Consider the following 19,535-nt stretch of genomic DNA (forward strand, 5'->3'; position numbering starts at 1 on the left):
GAAAGCTGTCCAATACACGACAGTTTATGACGCAATTCCTAAATGCATGGCGGGGAAGGAGCGCGTCTTATAGAAAAGAAGACGTCATGAATTTTCGGTTAATAAAATAATAATTCGCTGATCACTAGTAAGAGATAAATTATCTATGTATAGATTTGGAGCCAAGGACTCCATAGCCATTAAAGAATTTGCAGATTACGGCCTTCAGCCAGAACTTTAAGTCAATTCCTTGATCTTAAACAATAACGTAACAGTCATATTTCACATTCAAGAATAAAATAGATTTAGTAATATACGTAATGTCGAAATAATCGATGATTCCCGCCTGAATTACAAGGATTCTGTAGTTCACGCGGGAAAGCATAAGTTTCCTTTGAAGAAGGGCGAAGTGACGCGTCATTCCTGCCCAGAACCTGATCCGTGTAAGTACCGTAAAAATTTGTGTGTCTCTCAATTCTCCGACTCCCAGCCATCGCCATGCTAGGTCGAATTCCGTCTTAACAGTAAGTTAACTTTATCCACGTATATATGTGCCACCCTCCCTGCGATGAGGGACTCTATTTATGCAGCAAAAGAAAGCTGCCAGTGCAAGAAAGTTATTTGCTTGTGACATTGAGTCAATGGGTCTCGTATTGTGCAGATTTTTCGTCCAGTTGTGGACTTAGTGCTTTACAAGCACGTGACATCAAAGATCCTATGTGCTGCAACATACAAAGGCCATGAGAATTTTCAAGTATTTGTATTAAATTGGTAAAAGCAGTACGAAACTGTGTGTACTGTGGAATTCTGCTAGGAACTTTAGTTTCGTGTTCTGTTTAATGTATTTAAATGTTATTTTTCGTAATAAAACTGTTATGTTGAACCAAATTTTATTGTATCTCACCCTAAGAGTTATAGAGTGCGCACCTCCTCAAGGCCTTGTCATCTGCCCAGAACTTCCGGGCACGAATCATATAATAAAAGTCGAGAAAATTCCCGACATCTGCGTCGAGCATTTCCGCATACCTCTGGCGACATTTGCTCATTTGCAACTACTTTCCTTTACCCTATTTTCCATTTGCTACCTTTCCACGTGAGGATTCCGTGAATTGCGTGACCAGATTCTTTCGCTCTATTTTACGAAATTTATTATTACCAAATTCATTACCGGCGTCGAGTTCTCCGCCGAACTGTAAATTACAGAGATTCTATGGCGTGAGTTTTCCGCCGTGCTACGCACCAGTAGTAACTGTGTTTGCAGGTATTTACAATCATCTTGCGAAGTATGCGTTGAGCATTTCCGCATAACTCTGGCGACATTTGCTGATTTTGCAACCACTTTCCACACTATTTTTCCTCAGGATAGTCTACTAGCGTTTTTACGGCTGAGGAGATGGCCAGTAACGCAGCACTGGAGGAGGCTAAGGCCTTCACAGGAGCCGGACGAGCTGGGGCTGGAGAGCGCAAAGCTAATCAATTGGGTGAATGAAAAGCTGAAGGAAGCAGGCCAAGACCTTACCTTACCTTACAGACCTTAACAGTTCGTTCGGGTTGCCCCAGGTTCCCTCAGTGTGAGGCGCCTCTAATGTCTACCAGAGAGTTGCTAGTACATCTTCCGGTATATTTTGCATCTTCCAATCTTGGATGGTCTGGGATGCAGTTTAGATATTTGTCGAGCTTATTCTTAACACATCTACGCTCACTCCTGATATATTCCTCAGATGAGCTGGCAACGCATTGAATAGACGCTGCATTATCGATGCTGGTGCGAGTGGATTAATGTTCTGTGTGCTTTCCTTATTTTTCCTGTATAGTTTTGGGCACTATTAATCTACCTCTGCTTGCTCTTTATGATATTTTTAGTTCCATGATATTTTCTGTTATTCCTTCTATCTGTTTCCATGCCTGAATTATCATGTAGCGTTCTCTTCTCCTTTCTAGACTATATAATTTTAAGGATTGTAGTCTTTCCCAGTAGTCTAGGTCCTTAACTTCTTCTATTCTAGCTGTAAAGGACCTTTGTACACTCTCTATTTGTGCAATATCCTTTTGATAGTGTGGGTACCATATCATATTGCAATATTCAAGTGGACTACGAAACATATGTTTTATAAAGCATAATCATGTGTTCAGAGAGAGCAGCTGAAAGAGAAGTGCAAGAAAGAAGAGAAGCGGCTGAAAGAGAATTTCAAGCTGCTGAAAGGGAGAAAGGAAGGGCACATGAACTGGCTATGGCAGTCCAGAGTGCCACCCTGGCACCCCCGAGTCCCACGCCTCCTGCGCCCTCTCACCTCCACAGCATGGGCGGCCTCATTAGGGCTTGGGACGATAATGAACCTGACACCTGGCCTCGATCATGTCGAACAGGTGTTCGGAACTTCAATCCAACCCTCTCAGGGAATGGTCCCTCCTCCTTGGCAAGGCAATCTCGCTGGCAAAGGGGGGACTGCATTTGAGCCCTTTCCCTGAATGAGCGACACGATCTCGCCCTCGTGCGAAAGGCAATCCTTGGGGCTTACGAATTGACCCCAGACCTGTGGAGGCAAAAATGGAGGACTATGCCCAAGGAGGCTAACCAGACGTGGACAGAGTGGGCAGCCAAGAAGACACCGGCACTCCGTAGGTGCACGAAGGCCTCCAACGCACCACCTGTTGAGGAGGTCCTAGAACTCTTCCAGCTGGACGACTTTCTTGCCTACCCTACCCCTGATATTGCCACCCACTTGGTGGACAAGGCTCCTAAGACTCTTTTGGAGTGCTGTAAATGGGCAGATGCCTAAAGCACCCACCATCCATTGCAGAGTTCTTTAAAAAAGAAAATACGTCCTGCTCTCCCCCTCACTCCTGGTGCCACCTCTCAGCCTACCCAGCGCCCCAATAAACCAGGTCACACCACCGAGCAGTGCGTCTCAAAGGTAGATCCTCCTCAGCACGCTTCTGCCACTCCTCCAAATGGACTACCCAATCATAATAACAAAAACAATGGCCATTGGAACAGAAATAACAGGCCCAGGCCTGATTTTAGCAAAAGTTTCTGTGACACATGGTGTGCATGGGCACACTGCTGCCTGGGCGGTATGCCCCAAAAAAGCTCCTGTTTCTGCTATTGCTAAGGCCATGACGAATCTATCCACTTTAGGCCCCCCTGCTCTGGGCCCCATATTTGTCGCACCTCCAAGAGGTCGCTATCCTGCCCACCAGGTCCGAGCTTTCGACGACACTGGTGCGCAAGTCTCCATCATCCGGGAGGATAAAATCCCTTACGGAGCTAAGGTTGATGGGCATCAGTTCGGGACGATAGAGAGCCTCAACCATGTCAAGATGTTCCTACCTACTGTCCGGTTGAGAGTCTCACGACCTCACCGTTCGAAAATATATGTACCATGGCAGTAGCAAAATATATACCAGGAGGTTATGATGTTCTTCTAGAACAAGATTTTAAGTCTCCTCCTAACTTTATACCATATCAGGGCCACCGCCCTCACATAGCTCCAGACCCGTTCCACGGGCCTCCAAGGACTACCTCTGCACAGCCAGTTCCACTTGAAGGTGCCAGGCAGTGCCAGGCTCCATCTCTCATGGATGTTGAGCCACGTTCGAGTCCTTCCACTGAGTCAGGAACGGCCTTAGTGCCAGTGCCAAGGCCAGACTAGAGTCTTCCTCCTGGAGCTCTAAGTCCCGGTCGCTCCCCCTCCGCTGTCTTGGCCCAACTACCCATGCCGGCAGTCAAGGAAGAGCCAATTCCAATAGGAATCCTCCAGGACACCCATGACCTAGTGGACACTCCACCAATGGTGCGGCTTCGCAGGCCGCCCCAGAGTCGGTCCTTCTCACGGGTAAGCCCATCCCGAATTCCATTACCTCATCCAATCCCCCTCCGTCAGCAGCGAACCGGTCCCGGAGTAATGAGACTGCTGAATCCTATTTGGCCGATGGACTCGGGGAACCGAACCACGCAGCATTAGGCACAGGGACGAGTGCCAAGGCTCCAGTTGTCGCAGTAGCTGGAGCACATGCCCCTTCGGAATCTTCAAAGGGCTTGGATCCTCTAAGGCCCCCTATGGCATCGTCAAACCGGCCTCGGAGAGGTCGAAGGAAGAAGGGAAAAGGGCGTCGAGGTTTTCCAAAACCTTATGAGAGCCAATAGCCTCTCTGCACTAGTACCTGGCACAGTGCCACCCTCTTAAAGAGAGTTCTGACTCTCTCCATCCAGAAGAGAGTGCCAGACTCTGCTACTTCTACTTCTTTCTGACCCTTTGGTAACTTTCTTCTTTTCCTTTTGTATTGTCTGTATCTTATCTTCCTTGGTTTTCTTTCTTCATATTTACTGCCTTGAGGCATTTTTTTTGTATATTGTATGCTCTGCTTAGGCAGAGACAAACCTGCCAGCTAACCTGGTCTTGCATCAATTAGTACTTCTTTACAAACTACGGTCGTAAAAGTGCCACAATTGCCAGTGCCCTATTCTAGGCACTTCGAATTCCATTTAACTTGGGAAAATTTTAGCCAGCAAACGTTGCTATAGCTTATAGATCATTTTCGAAGCCTGGCTCGTTTATACATTAGTTGGTTAGCTGTTCTGATTTAGTGTTATTCCCTAGTCTTTATATTTTGAGATTGACGTTGTTTTGATCAAATTTACATTTCGTTTTCTTGTCTGTGTGTGTTATCTTATTTAATCCATTCAAAGAATTACTCCATTGATTTTCCCCTTGTTAGCGCACTAATGTTAGTGCTGCTATAATAATACCGTTAGGTGTCGTCTTTTTATGAGACAAAGTAACTTCATGAAACCGTAGGGCCATTAACACACCTGAACGTGTCATATCGATCTATCAGGGTAAACAGATAGGATGTGTTTTGCCTTGAGAACTGAGTTAGTAGTATTATGTGGGATGTAACTTACCTGTAGGTCTAATTATATATATATATATATATAATATATATATAATATATATATATATATATATATCCACTTATTGTTGTTCATTGTTATTCTCAGTGTGGCGTTTATATTTTAAGTGTATGCTTATTTGGTTAGTCTTTAGTCAAGTCACCCTTTATTTTGCTTAATTCTCTGCCTGTCGAGCAAGACTTCATGAATATTATAATTGGCAGATTTTGAATATTTGCTTATAAGTCCACTCAAGGGAGAATGGAAGGCTCAGTAATCTATATTGCAATTGGTCCTTGGTTCTAGCTTGTCTTGTCCATTCCAACCCGTCCAGGGTTGAAATGTCCTCTAGAATGGGGAGGTGTTCAAGATTTCAGCTAGAATCAAGGAAAGAAATAGTCTTTTACCCAATTTTAAAGAATCTATACGAGTTGCCCCTTCGACTTTGGAGGAATCCATTCTCCTTTTTCTTTTGAAAAGCTATCCTCTTCTCCCATTGGTGCTTGGAATATCCCCTACAGGCATAGTGGGAGGAGCTATCCAGGAGAAAGCTTGAAAAGACCTTGAATCTAGGAGAGAGGTCTCAGAAGACAACGAGACCTCGGCTAGGTCAGACCACTGGCCCCTTACCAGACATTGCTGCCCACCCCACCTCCTGGGCCTGCTTTCCCATGCTTTGGGAAGCCCAAGTATATTTTTTAAAGTCCATAGTGTCCAGACTTAAGAGAAGAAGACATCCAGCATCTCACTAAGACAAACACTGTGCCCTGGCTGTGGTAGGACTTGGATCAATTCCTTCAAGCTTGCAATTTTGCTCCGTTGCGCAGATTTTCCTAAACACGGGCTGCTCCCCCACGTGTTTGGGTGGACTGAGAGAAGTTCACCTACCCTTGTGTTTCCTTGACCTCTGTAAATTTATGTAAATACATTGTTCTTTTAAAACTAGAGTCCAGCTTTTATTTAAATTAAATTCCTCCCTCTTCAGTAACCCTGGCCTTATGCCTGGGATGTTTAATTTTCCAACCTTTTTTTTTTTCTTGTTCAAACCCCTCGTCCTCTAGTGAAGGCCTAAATTTCAATGTAACTGTATTTTTCTGGGAGGAGACGAGTGGAATTTTGATAATATATATATATATATATATATTAATATATATATATAAGCAGAACACCATAAAAATCTGTGGTTTGAAATAAAGGTTGGAAGGAAAAATGTAATTAAATATGATATTTATTACATAAATAAGCCTTTAAAATGACGTAGTACCGTAGTTAGAAACAATTGGTAGGAGAACAAGGCAATTCACGTAGATCGTAGGGCGTTTCCTTCGTTCTGCTTCGCTCGCTGTCTGTAAAGAAATATTCAGGAAGATTAGTATCTAAAAGTCATGGTCATTTATGTAGAAGAATATACCCATAGGAATAATAACCCACTGAAAATTACCTTACAATTGAGCAACTGAGGTTTACAATAGTATCAGGAAGGAAATAAAGGGCCGATACACCGCAAACCAAACACCATCCTGAAATGAACGGTAAACCTAATATAAATTTGCTCGGTCGTAATATGGGAGACAATCCGTCATAAATATAACCATTCGAAACATTAATGTATTAGACGATTCTCTTACCCATGTGTTAACAACGTGAATTTATAAATAAGCTAGAGTTACTAGTCCGAGAGCTAAATCACCTGAAAGGACAAGAGAATACGATGTATAAAACATATAGACCACAAAAAACTATTACGAATCTTCATAAGATTAAAAATGACAGACAGGAAAACTTGAATAGGCAACACAAGGCAATGAGAGTTCGCAATGATAACCTTAAAAATAAGCCCTATATGATTGGTACTCACCATTGTCGAACCATGCCCAACAAAGGCGTTGCGATGGATTTTATTTTGGCAGATGTCACAAGAGGGTGACGTAGCCCAGGGATCCCAATAAAAGCCTTTAGCCTAAGACAGGCATGTCGGACGAATCAAAATTGTAGGAACCTTCCCAGGTGAGTGAGGTCTCTGCTCTCTTCTCTCTGTGTCTCTCTCTACGAGTCTGCCTGACGGCCGGGCTGCCTGGCTCCTCGTCGCCGTTTTCGCTCGAGTAAAGCATATGGAAGGAGGAGGAGTTAGCAAACTACCCATCTTTAAAGACTGGACGGCAGGAAAGACAGTTTGATGGTACCAAGAGTAGGGCAATTGAAATACCAAGTTCTTAATAATTACTAGTCTTTCCTGTCGCCATGTGAGAATATGAAATGTCTTGTACAGTCCAGGGGCGAAGATGGAATTTTTTCAGAAATGAAAAAATTCCATCCTGAAACATATGTAACTGGACAATTGTAAGAAAAAATACATTTAAGGAATGTAAAAATAATTAAATTAAATACAAAAAAATACAAATACTGAATAAAGATTAAAGCATCTGTCTTGTCCTTTCTTGGCTTAATATAGCAGCCTTTCTTTTGGGCCTTAAGGACGATAAGTAACAGAATTACAAATATCAGGAGTAGCTGAATTAGTACTTCCGTGTTTTCTAGTATTGGAATAATATTATTTACATGCAACCTTGATGTCTGGCCTGTTTTTCCCTTCTAATAACAGCATGGGTAACTTCACCCAAATCATTCTTAAAAACTTCTAGAATTATGCCTAGAGGATAATTATTCCTTTTGGTATGTTCCTCCTTAATTAATACAACATCGCCAACCTTTAGTAATTTATGAGTAACGGGACGATACCGCCCCTTTCTGTCAACTGCTTGTTGAATCAGAGTACGTAGAAATTCATTATGATAGGTCTCTATTAATGTCTGCCTAATTTTACACAACTTTAGGTAATTCTCAGAAATAGCTGGATTATCAGGGTCAAATTCTGGATCTTCAACTGAAAGAGGTTGAAGATTAGGGATAAGGTTTAGAGAAGTCAATTCATAGCCTCGCACGAGCTGTTCCGGCGTTATTGGTTCGGGCACGTGGTCAGTCTCAGCACGAACAGCTTCTTTGAAGGCTATAGGTCGTCGATTATGAGATGCAACAATATTACAGACAGAAATTCAAAGTCTACAAACGTCAATACAAAATTCTTAATTGCTCCAAACATTAATCTTTTTACCATTTTTACACAGACTTCTACTAAATGATCCCAATTGACTGCAGCCTTTGAAATATTGCTGAAAGGAGAGAGGTTTTTACATTATTTTCCTCAAAATATAATTGCGTCTGAGGGTCACTAATGAAGGAAGTTATGGTATTAGCTCCTGCCACCAACTGAGTTCCAAGATCACTAATACAAAGTTGAGGAATCCCGTACTCAAAGCAGTGTAGCTGAAATGCTCTTAAAAATTCTGCAACATGCAAACTCCTACAAATTTTGAGGTTAACTGCCCTAGACCAAGTACAGGTGATACATAGTAACCAAAACCTTACGGGTCTCTTTTTCCATCCTTCGTATTGAATGGGTCCTAAATAATCCATAAATATGTTAGAAAAAGGAACCGTAGGAGGATCTGCTCTGAAGTCTCTGTAAAAGTTCTGATTTAACCTTATATAACGATTATTAAACCTACGACAATGAACACACTGTTTAAGAGCCCTTTTCTTTTACAACTGAGAAATGTTTAGGGATGTAATAATGCTTTCTGAGCTCCGTTAATACAGAATAACATCCTGAATGTAATAATTTGAGGTGTGCATCCCAAATAATTAGTTTGGTCAAATGACTGTCTGGGTGCAATAATAAAGGGTAATTTCCACTTAAGCCATAATTCCATTTTCTGAATTTACTCTTAACTCTCAGAAGACCCTGTGAATCTAAAAATAATTAAGTTGCGTTATAATAGGAGGAATGTCCTTTTCTGGAATTAAGACCATGCTGTAGGTAAGAATATACCTCAGGATAATGCTTCCTTTGTTTAGTGTTTTAACAAGTAATTTATAGCCTGGGCAAAGTAATTAGCGACTGGTGAGCAAGCAATTTTCGCTTTCAGCTTCCACTTGTGCACCACTAAGAAAATTCTGCGAAAAATCAATACAAGTTTTCCTGAAATTGGAATAATTATTAATATCAATCAGATTGTTAGCAACTTCAATAACCCGAGCTGTGGAAGGAGTTGCTTGAACCTCAGTGGGCATCTCAAATGCTGGTATAGTAGTTGACAATTCTGGAACTTCATTTATACTTAATCTGGTCCTGAAAAAAAGCAAGAAATTTTGCAACTGGTTGTATGACACACATCTGGTGATTATGTCCGCAGGATTGTTTTTTCCTGAAATAAAGCAAAATTTTATAGGAACAGTTTCACACATTCTTTGTATATTATGAAGTCTGTTTACGACAAATGGAGAATGTTTATTTAATTTGTCCAATTTCAAAGCAGCAGAGTTCAGCCAATGTAAGGCACACAGAGAATCAGATATACGTAAATATTATTAACCTGCAAGGGTTTTAAGCAAGCAGATCCAGGACAAATCTTTGTAAATATCAAGAGCACACTCAACACTTAAATGTATTGTGTTAAGTTCAGAGAGGGCATGGATTTACTCTGAGTTGCATATTTACAAGTCGGTTTTTTTGGCATGTATAAAGCTTAAGCGATTGGATTCAATATGCTGTAAATAGAGTACACCAACCAATATGTCCTTACTTGCCTCTGAAAAAATATAAATATCATAACTGTCATCTCGTGGGCCAACACACCTAGCAATTTTTAAAGGAGGAGCTCTGTTGGTTTGCCTGCAAATATTAATCCATTCTCTCTGCAATTCTTGCGTTAATGGTTGATCCCAATGTAAATTCTTTTGACGCTGTAATTGATGCATGAACAATCTACAGCGGTTAAACAATGGCATATTAAAACCAAAAAGGTCAAACTGTGAAGCAATTGTTTGTAAAAGAGACCTTTTAGTATTAGCATTGGGATCAAGAAAAATTGGTTTAGTGAAAATTTCGTCGGAACATCGGTCCCAGTTTAAACCAAATAACTTGTTACGTAAAGGCGTAGCTGCCTCAGCTTCGCGGTCCACTTCATCCTGTAAAATTGAGTCATTAGTTACAACTGCTGAACGTCAAATTTATAGGGATGAATATATTCGAAAGCTGTTTATACGACCACTCTAACTCCTCTGAAGTATTGGCAGTAATAGCCCCATTGTCCATATAAATCATGGAATAGATAGATTTCTTTAAATCTGCTATTCGAGAATCCTCTGAAGGTTGTAACACAAGTATGTAATAATGAAAATCATAATAAAAAGGGACTACCTCTCCTAAGCCAAAAGGTAATCTTACATTCTTAAAAGCCAATAAGGAAAATCACCTTGACTCACATTTTTGTACCAAAAAAATAACAACTTAGACTGATCAGTTTCTGTTAAGGATAACATATTAAAGGCTTTCTTAAGGTCAAATATGAGTAACTTTTGGTCAAATCTAAGCTGTAAAAAGGAAGAGGACAATTTTTTGGTTAAACGTAGGCCCTGAATACATGCACTGGTTATGTGACAATGATATACTATTAGAAGAATCCCTAAGGTTGGACAAAAAATACAATCCTACATTTGGTACTATCCTTATCCTGTTTAAAGATAGGCATGTGTGGTAAAAAAGAATGTTGAGGGTTCTACTTTTTAAACACCTCTAAATCATAAATGGGTCAATTATGCCTGCCTTCAATTGCTCCTTAATTGTTGGTCAACGAGCTGCAAACGTTCTGGATGTCGTTTAAGTCTCTTGAGATTAGACCTTAATATCAACTTAGATAGATTTTCATTCTTTGAAAGTAAATGAGAAACTTTCCCATTCCCACAACAAGGGAACGATAATACGTCCATCAGACTCCCTACGACGAAGGGTTTTGATGGTAAATTCGACCAACTGGTTGTTAGTTCAATTCTTTCATCATTGTAGAAATTCTGATCGTAATTTAAGTAATAATTACATTCAGATTCTAGAAGTTGATCAGTGGCCTGTTGCAGTGGTTTCTCCATAAGCATACCTCTTTCATTTATTACAGAAAATGAACAGTTTACTTCAAAGTTAGTATTAATGTCATCATCGGCAAAAATATCAACTTTAGAGTTCAGCAATAAGGAACTACTCTGGATATGAATAGCAGAACTACACTCAAATGGGTTACTAACAGCCGAGGTTTGCAACTCATCGTATCAGCTAAATTATCAATATTCTTAATCATTAAATCAATGCTACCAGACAGCAAAATACCTGCATGACACTCAGTATACATCGATGAATTTATTCCTCCAAAAACTGTATCTGTACCTGCAATACAATAAGCGAAGTCTGTACCTAAAATGAGCTGAACATTATCAATCATGGAGAAAACATGAAAAATTTATGAAGGAATTGATCAGCTAGTTTAACACCTTGTGCCTGAAATTTATCAACTAATCTACCAAGCAGAGGTAATTTCAATGCTACATTAATGTTTGGTACAACCAAAGCCAATAAATTATAAAGGATTTATCTCCGATCGTAACAGGAACTTCAACAATTTCAGTAAAATACTCCTTGTTGCCATTAACCCATTAACTGTTAGCTTTACTTTAGAGTTAATGATTTTAAGATATTCTCCTCCGCCAATTTCTTAGTGACAAACGTGCTCTGCGAACCACTGTCCTTCAGTCCTCTGGTAAACAGTAACCCCAACTTTAAATGAAAAGGTGGGTAAAATGGAATCACCCTGACAAGTAGGAAGGACGGCAACACCGCTGCTTATTTGAGAAGTTTTCCACCTTGGATTTGATTTGCCGTTATTATTATTGTTAGAGTTTCTGCCTGGTGAACGGACTCCTATCACACAGGTAAGTCATATGCCAGCTGTTACAATTTGAACAGCGTCTCTTGAATTTAAAACGGCACTTACCACCGGAAAACATGGTTAAACTGGCCGCTTTTTATTTTACAAATCCATTTCTAAGATTTTAAAATATGCATTGTCTATTGTAGGAGAAAGAAAAAATTAGGGCACTTATGAATAAAGTGAAATTTATCAGTATTTCCAACCGCAGAACACAAGGAACATTGAGGCGAAGACTTGTCTTTATCATAGGTTACTGCTTCCGCAGCCATGCTGGTAGCTCTCTCTTTACGAAGAGGGAGTGTTAATGTCTTGACAGGCGAAGCTTTACACTTCAAGCTTTCAACACCTTTCCCGTCACTTTCGTACCTTTCGCAAGCTGCAAAGAAATGTGAAATAATGTCATTTAAGGAAGGATGAGTCTTTCCTGTAATATTAATAGATGACGCTGAAAGCGACCATTTAAGCCGTCGCCAAGCAAAATAATATCTGACAAAATTCATCCGTCTTCAATGTTAAAAGTCTTGACTGCTTCGCATAACTGATCGGAGGATGGAAATAAATATGAAGGGATCATCACTCTCTCTTAGACTTAACTCCGTAATTTTCTTAATTGCATTGTTTTTACAAACCTCCTTAGAAGCAAAGGCGGAAATCAATAGTTCTTTGGCATCTACATAACGCTGTTTATCAGCTTCCAGAGAACTTAATAAAGTCTTTGCTCGACCGTCTAACTGTTGCTTCAGCAATAAAAGTAAATCTCTGTCTGGATACTGAAATGCATTAGTTGTAGCCTCAAAAAACTCTGCTATAAATTTCAAGAAATCTTCTCCTTCTTTGCTAGTAAACTTAGGAAGAGGAGCTGTTTGGCTGTTTCAATAAACTGCGGGCCACGTCGGGAATATTATTAGAATCATTCTTACTCCTTGAAATCTCAAGTAATGGTAGACAATGCTCAATTTTGTCTAGATAATCCTGGCAACTTGTTAATTCTGGCTCTAACTCTGCTTCATCACATATGTCAGGAAATTTCTTCAAGAGATTTGATCATCTAGCTCTGACAAACTTGTTTCTATAATTAACAAGAAGACCTTTAATAGCTAACTTTTCTTCTTGTGTAAGGGCAGAATAGGTGTCAGACCTATTGAATTGTCGGTGACTTTTCTCCGAATGACTTTTCGTTGTCCGATCAGTACCTGTAAGTTAGCCATTATAACAAAAGTATAACAAATGCAAACAATAAAAAATGTTAATTTTCTGGAAAGAAAAATTATATTTATACCAATAAAATGTTAATATCCCGGAAAGAAAAATGTCAATGTCTACAAATAGAAATATGAGAGCACTATTGGGAGCCCCAGTCGTGGTCAATTCTCTGCTGGATCATCTGCACCATCATTAAGCACCTTTCTTCGTGTTGCCCCACGTTGGGCGCCATAAGCAGAACACCATAAAAATCTGTGGTTTGAAATCAAAGTTGGAAGGAAAAATTTGTTAATTAAAATATATATTTATTACATAAATAAGCCTTTAAAATGACGTAGTACCGTAGTTAGAAACAATGGTAGGAGAACAAGGCAATTCACGTAGATCGTAGGGCGTTTCCTTCGTTCTGCTTCGCTCGCTGTCTGTAAGAAATATTCAGGAAGATTAGTATCTAAAAAGTCATGGTCATTTATGTAGAAGAATATACCCAATAGGAATAATAACCCACTGAAAATTACCTTACAATTGAGCAACTGAGGTTTACAATAGTATCAGGAAGGAAATAAAAGGGCCGATACGAAACCAAACACCATCCTGAAATGAACGGTATACCTAATATAAATTTGCTCGGTCGTAATATGGGAGACAATCCGTCATAAATATAACCATTCGAAACATTAATGTATTAGACGATTCTCTTACCCATGTGTTAACAACGTGAATTTATGAATAAGCTAGAGTTACTAGTCCGAGAGCTAAATCACCTGAAAGGACAAGAGAATACGATGTATAAAACATATAGACCACAAAAAACTATTACGAATCTTCATAAGATTAAAAATGACAGACAGGAAAACTTGAATAGGCAACACAAGGCAATGAGAGTTCGCAATGATAACCTTAAAAATAAGCCCTATATATTCTTGGTACTCACCATTGTCGAACCATGCACAAAGGCGTTGCAGATGGATTTTGGCAGATGTTCACAAGAGGGTGACGTAGCCCAGGGATCCCAATAAAAGCCTTTCCTTTAGCCTAAGACAGGCATGTCGGACGAATCCAAATTGTAGGAACCTTCCCAGGTGAGTGAGGTCTCTGCTCTCTTCTCTCTGTGTCTCTCTCTATGAGTCTGCCTGACGGCCGGGCTGCCTGGCTCCTCGTCGCCGTTTTCGCTCGAGTAAAGCATATGGAAGGAGGAGGAGTTAGCAAACTAACCCATCTTTAAAGACTGGACGGAGGAAAGACAGTTTGATGGTACCAAGAGTAGGGCATTGAAATACCAAGTTCTTAATAATTTTAACTAGTCTTTCCTGTCGCCATGTGAGAATATGAAAATGTCTTGTACAATATATATATATATATATATATATATATATATATATCATATATATATATATACATACATACATATATATATATATATGTATATAATATATATTATTTATATATGTTTGTGTGTGTGTGTGCGTGCGTGTGTGTGTCTGTGTGTGGTGTTGAGTAATGTGAGTGTATGTTCGGTAGGCTTCTCTTTACTTTCTTTTACCCAATATTTATCTTCTCAATTAAATCAAGGTGTACGCCATTATTTAAGTTATTTTCATATTCTCTGTCCATGAACTTTCTCCTGAGGCCAACGGATAAACGCAGTTTCAAAACAATATGGAAGGAAAATAATATTAGTCTCACCACCTGAGTTGTGGGAAAGTTACCAAATTATATGGAAAACTAGGAAGAAAAATAAATCTTTAATCATTGGTGTTGTGAATGGGCATAGATATGACAAAGGAAAAATAAATATTAATATAAAGTGGATCTATTTAATGAAAATGGACTAGGTATCATAACTCATAGTGAGGCAAAAGCACATAAAAAGGGCTGTGTGTGCAGGGATGGGAAGCTCGTGGAATGGCTGTTTCTGAAAGAGCTGAGGACACAATAGGCGAATTTTGCCCTTTGGCGTGTTTGAGAATTTGCACACAAATGGGTCGTGTTGCTTTTCTCCAGGTATTGGTTAGAAATATCTTTTTAATTCTTTCTAATGTTGACGTAGCAAATCCTGTCTGAGAATCTTTCACGAGCCCTATTGCAACTAGGGAGTCCTGCCATCCCATCTGCTATCTTCCATGCAGTTCCTCCCTTGAATGTCAGCAGACTCACTATCTTTAGGTGCAGGTTTGAACTTTTAGCCGAGAGATGAATAAGTCCTACTTTCATTTTTAACAGGTAAGTATTATCTTTTGCAATAATTGCTCTTTACTCTGCAAGGATATTGTGTAGAATTAGTTAATAATCAGCCATATTGTTCAGCTGACTTAAGAAATTAAAAGAGCTTCAGGACTTTGAGAATAGAATGGCACAATGACGGGCAGTCTTTTCCTCAAAGTTCTCTCTCTCTCTCTCTCTCTCTCTCCTCTCTCCTCTCTCTCTCTCTCTCATCTCTCTTCCATTCCATCCTTTACATCAAAATGTTTCTTAACTTACGAAAGGGGAAAAATTATCATTCCTTAAACATATAACAAAAAATTTATTTGTAAAGTTTCTTACATATGTTCGTGAAGTAAACAAAAAAACAAGAATATACGTCTCGTCGTATCCTCATTGAGGTGAAACCTGTTATTACTAGTCTTTCACAAACGAAGGAAGAATACTACAACTGTGTTGTGGTTCGTGACACGACTTGGGGGTTGATATGTTTACATCTCTGCAGTGAATTACTGCCATTACATAAATGCAAATGCAATGTTAATCATGAACGCCCTAGTCGAAGCTCTCATGGCTCATATATATAGTTCAGGTTTTTATATAAAAAAGGAGGTGCTATTTACAATAAACTGATATCCAAGCAACGAAAGAGAATACTCTCTCTCTCTCTCTCATTGGTCGACGCTTGGATGCTAAATTTATCAGTCATTTTCAGACTTGTATTAAGCGACAGGGATATGCCTCTAGTTTGGGCATATCATCTGACTAATCAAAATGACCATATCTTAATTGTCTGAGCTTGTTAAAGCTAATCGGTCTCGGCAGTCGTCGTCCCCTTGATCTTGTAGCTGTTTGTCCCAGTTGCCGGACTAGTTCTCTGTCTTGTCGCTGCTTCTGCAGCCGTTCTCGGCCTCGTTGATTCCTGTGGCTCGGAACGCTGTCTTGTAAATGGCTGTGGTTCTTGGATTTGCACTGATTCTCTTGTTATCTGGGGCTGGATGTTACTCTAGCAATTCTGCACAGCAAATGCTTCTGCTGGACTGGACTGAGAACCATGTCGAGTTGAAGGGACTAATTTAGGACTCTGTCCCAATGCAGAGAGCTGGTCTGCCATTTTCTCAGTATCAGTTTCATCGTTGGCCTGTTTGCTCGCTTCAGGCTGAGCTACATTTTGGTCTTCTGTGGGCAGATAACTTTGGTCTCCTGTTTGGCAGATAAGTTGGAGCTTGGGTCTCCTCGGGTACTGGCAATTCTTCCTGCTCGTTTATGAAGTTTTCTTCTGGCACTACTGGGGCTCCTGTAGATACAATATTTTCGGTCTCTCTCACGTTCTCAAGCAGAGTGGCAACATCTTCTGGCATTACCTTCTCCATTTCTTTATCAGCCTCATGATTTATCATCATTCACGAACGGTGGGGCATCACTTGTTTTAGCAACTTCCTCGAGTAGCACTTCTTCATTTTGAACAAACTGGTGATGGGAGCTTGGATGGTTCATGTAACAGTACATTTGGCTGCTGTGCCTCCTGAGAAGATACAATTTCAGCTGGCTCGTTTACCACAGGCCTCGACCGGGACCTCGTTCTTCCTCTTCCTGATGATGCTCTTTCCCTAGATGCTGCTTGTGTGCTTTGTGCGTTATCTACAGCGTTCTCCTGTTGTAAACCGAGTCCTGCCTCTTGCACTTCCTTGGCTTTGCTGAGTGTTTGTATCTGTTCTTCTCTGAGAATTGGACGCTGTAGCCCCCTGAGTGTTACGAGTTCTGCCACGAGTTGCTTGAGATCGTGTTGTTGGTGGAGCGACTGTTGTGCCTACAGAAATTTCCTGAGGTTCTTCGGGTTCGGTTACTGTCACTGGCTGTTCCTGATTCTTGGGTTGTGGGCTTTTGTTATTTCCCTCGGTCTTATTAGTTTAATTTTACGTATAGGCGAGCCATTTCCAATAACCTTTCCGGCCCTGCGGGTTTGGCAAGTGATGCAGCAGGCCCATCATCTTTTAAGAGAGGGGAGGTCTCTTCTTTCAGAGTTTGTTGATTAAGAACGGAATCTGAAACTACCTGATCTAGATCCTGCTCTGCTTGGGGAAGTGCATCACTGCCCTCAGGTTCTCTTTTACCTGGTTGGAAGGGCTTAAGTTTAGGTCTAAGTAGTTTTGGTCCCCTGGAATTCTCTACTTCAGTAGCTGTGGCTTGCTCTGGTTCTTCAGTGATGGCTGGGATAGGCCTAGAATTGTCTCTGTTTGCACCAGAGCGAATCAGAGGTCCTGATCTAATTAATTTGTTGGTTCTTGTTTCCTCTTTTGGCTGAGACTGACTTGGCTCCTCTTCTGGGGGAGCTGACCAGAGGGATTTGATGGGTCAGTTTCTTGCTGTAGATCTGTTCATGATGGTCTGTTTTGGCTGTACCTGTTCCTGTTCTGTTTCTTTGTTCAGTGACCTCAGGATCTTCGGGTTCCGGTCTATTGAGTGGCCTTGGATTTGTGGGACGGAAGGAAGACCCTGGTCTTGGTCTCTCCAGGGCCTTAGGCGTACTAATAGTGTTTGGTCTTGCCTCCACCGTCTCTTGGGCATCTAGTGCTGCTTTATCTTGACCCTCTGAAGCAGGAGTTAGGCCCACTGGTCTAGAGAATTTAACGAGTTTCGAAGGACGATTAGGAGTCTGTGGTCTGTTGAAAGCATTGGATTCTTCTTCTTCCTTTTGAGAATTCTGCAGAGGTGAAGGTCTGTCTGAATTAGTAGTTTCCTCCTGCGCATCAAACCCGGATGTCCTAAGTTATTGTCATCTGTGGTCCTGCTATTCAAAGACTCCTCCTCGCGATTCTCTGACCTAGGGTGGGGTATCCCTGAATGAACTTGATGGCTTTCTGGCTGGTTTTGGACGACTGATAGAGAAGTAGGTCGTCTGTTGTCGTTGCTAATTGCGGGTTTGACGGTTTGCTGAAAGTCGTAGGCTCTGGGCTGGGGCCTGGGGCTGGGGCTGGGGCTTGGGCTGGGGCTGCCGCTTGAGAGGCCCTGCGGAACGGCGGCGAGCAGTTTAAATGTCTGTTTTCTGCCCAGCCCTCCTGGAACGGGTGCTGAAACGATGGGTGATTGGAAGCTCTTGCTGTGGGGTCCCTGACCCCTGATGACGAAATTCGAGGGGTTTCCCTGAAGCAGCAGAGTTATATAATGCGCAGCAGAGCCCTGGGCGCTCTTCAACTGCGCTCACGTCTGAGTTGATACGGGGAAGGAAGGCAGTCATGCTGTAAACAGAACAAAAAAAATATGATGAGTTATTCATGCTATTATTCTTTTTGGTTCCTCGTCCTGTTGTTTACTCTTTGTATATCTATTGACTGAGTATTAGTTTGTCTTGAAATATGAATAAAAACATTTTAATGCATAAGGAATCTATCATGGCTAGACCTCAGAGCAAATAATAATAATAATATAATAATAATAATAATAATAATAACTGTGAATTTTTTACGCTAGAATCTCACACAAAAACACTTTTTAGATTATTAGCAAAAAGAAACGACTAAGGAATCTATGGCGTCCAGACCTACATAACAAAATAGATATATAAATATGTATGCAATAAATAAATAAATAAATAAATAAATAAATAAATAAATAAAACTAACAATTGGATTTGCATATGAATTGAAAAATAAAGAAGTAAGAAAAGACATCAACAGATATATATAAATAAATTAGCTGTGACTTACGATGCAAGAATCAGCGAATTCCTCACAGCAGGTGTGGTGTGTTTCGCAGCAATAAGGCCACAGGTCCTGAGGCACGGCGGAGCAGGTACTCTGACACACGCCCAAATCCAGGTCCGCAGAGACACCCGGCACCACGCCCACCAGCCCCACGAGGAGGAGCACCGCCCATATCGTCCACGTCGGGGTCGTCCTTTCCTTCTGGAACGAGATCGAAAGTTTTAAATTTTTTTGAAAGTCTAAAAGAAGGAAAAATAATAATAATAATAAAACCATATCCTCATGTTGTGGGAAACAGTTTTTTCCTAAGTTAAAAAAAAGGGGGGACAGAGGGATGGGGGAAAACAAATCTTCAGTTTACTACAAGGCCTTCTACAAGTACTTGCCTTTGTATAGGGTAGATTTTTTTTTTTCTAGGGAAAGACTTTTTTTAAGTCCAAGTGAAAGACCTTTTTGTCTACAAGAAGAAAAGAGAAATATAAACCTGTCCTTCTATTACAAGGTCTTCTAGAGCCACTTGACTATGTATAAAGAAGATTTATTTGTTGCTTGGAAAGTCTTGTTTTTTATGCAAACACATTCTTCGTCAGAAAACTGATAGAATGTACTTTTGTTACAGCAATAAATCAAATTACTTTTCTTATGCACAGCATATTCCTTATGAGATTGTTGGGAATGACGTAAGTTTAATTAATCTTTTATATGACAATATGTTTGTGGGTTGGCTAAAATATC

This window comes from Macrobrachium nipponense, chromosome 9, assembly GCF_015104395.2.
Source record: "Macrobrachium nipponense isolate FS-2020 chromosome 9, ASM1510439v2, whole genome shotgun sequence".
Lineage (NCBI taxonomy): Eukaryota > Metazoa > Arthropoda > Malacostraca > Decapoda > Palaemonidae > Macrobrachium > Macrobrachium nipponense.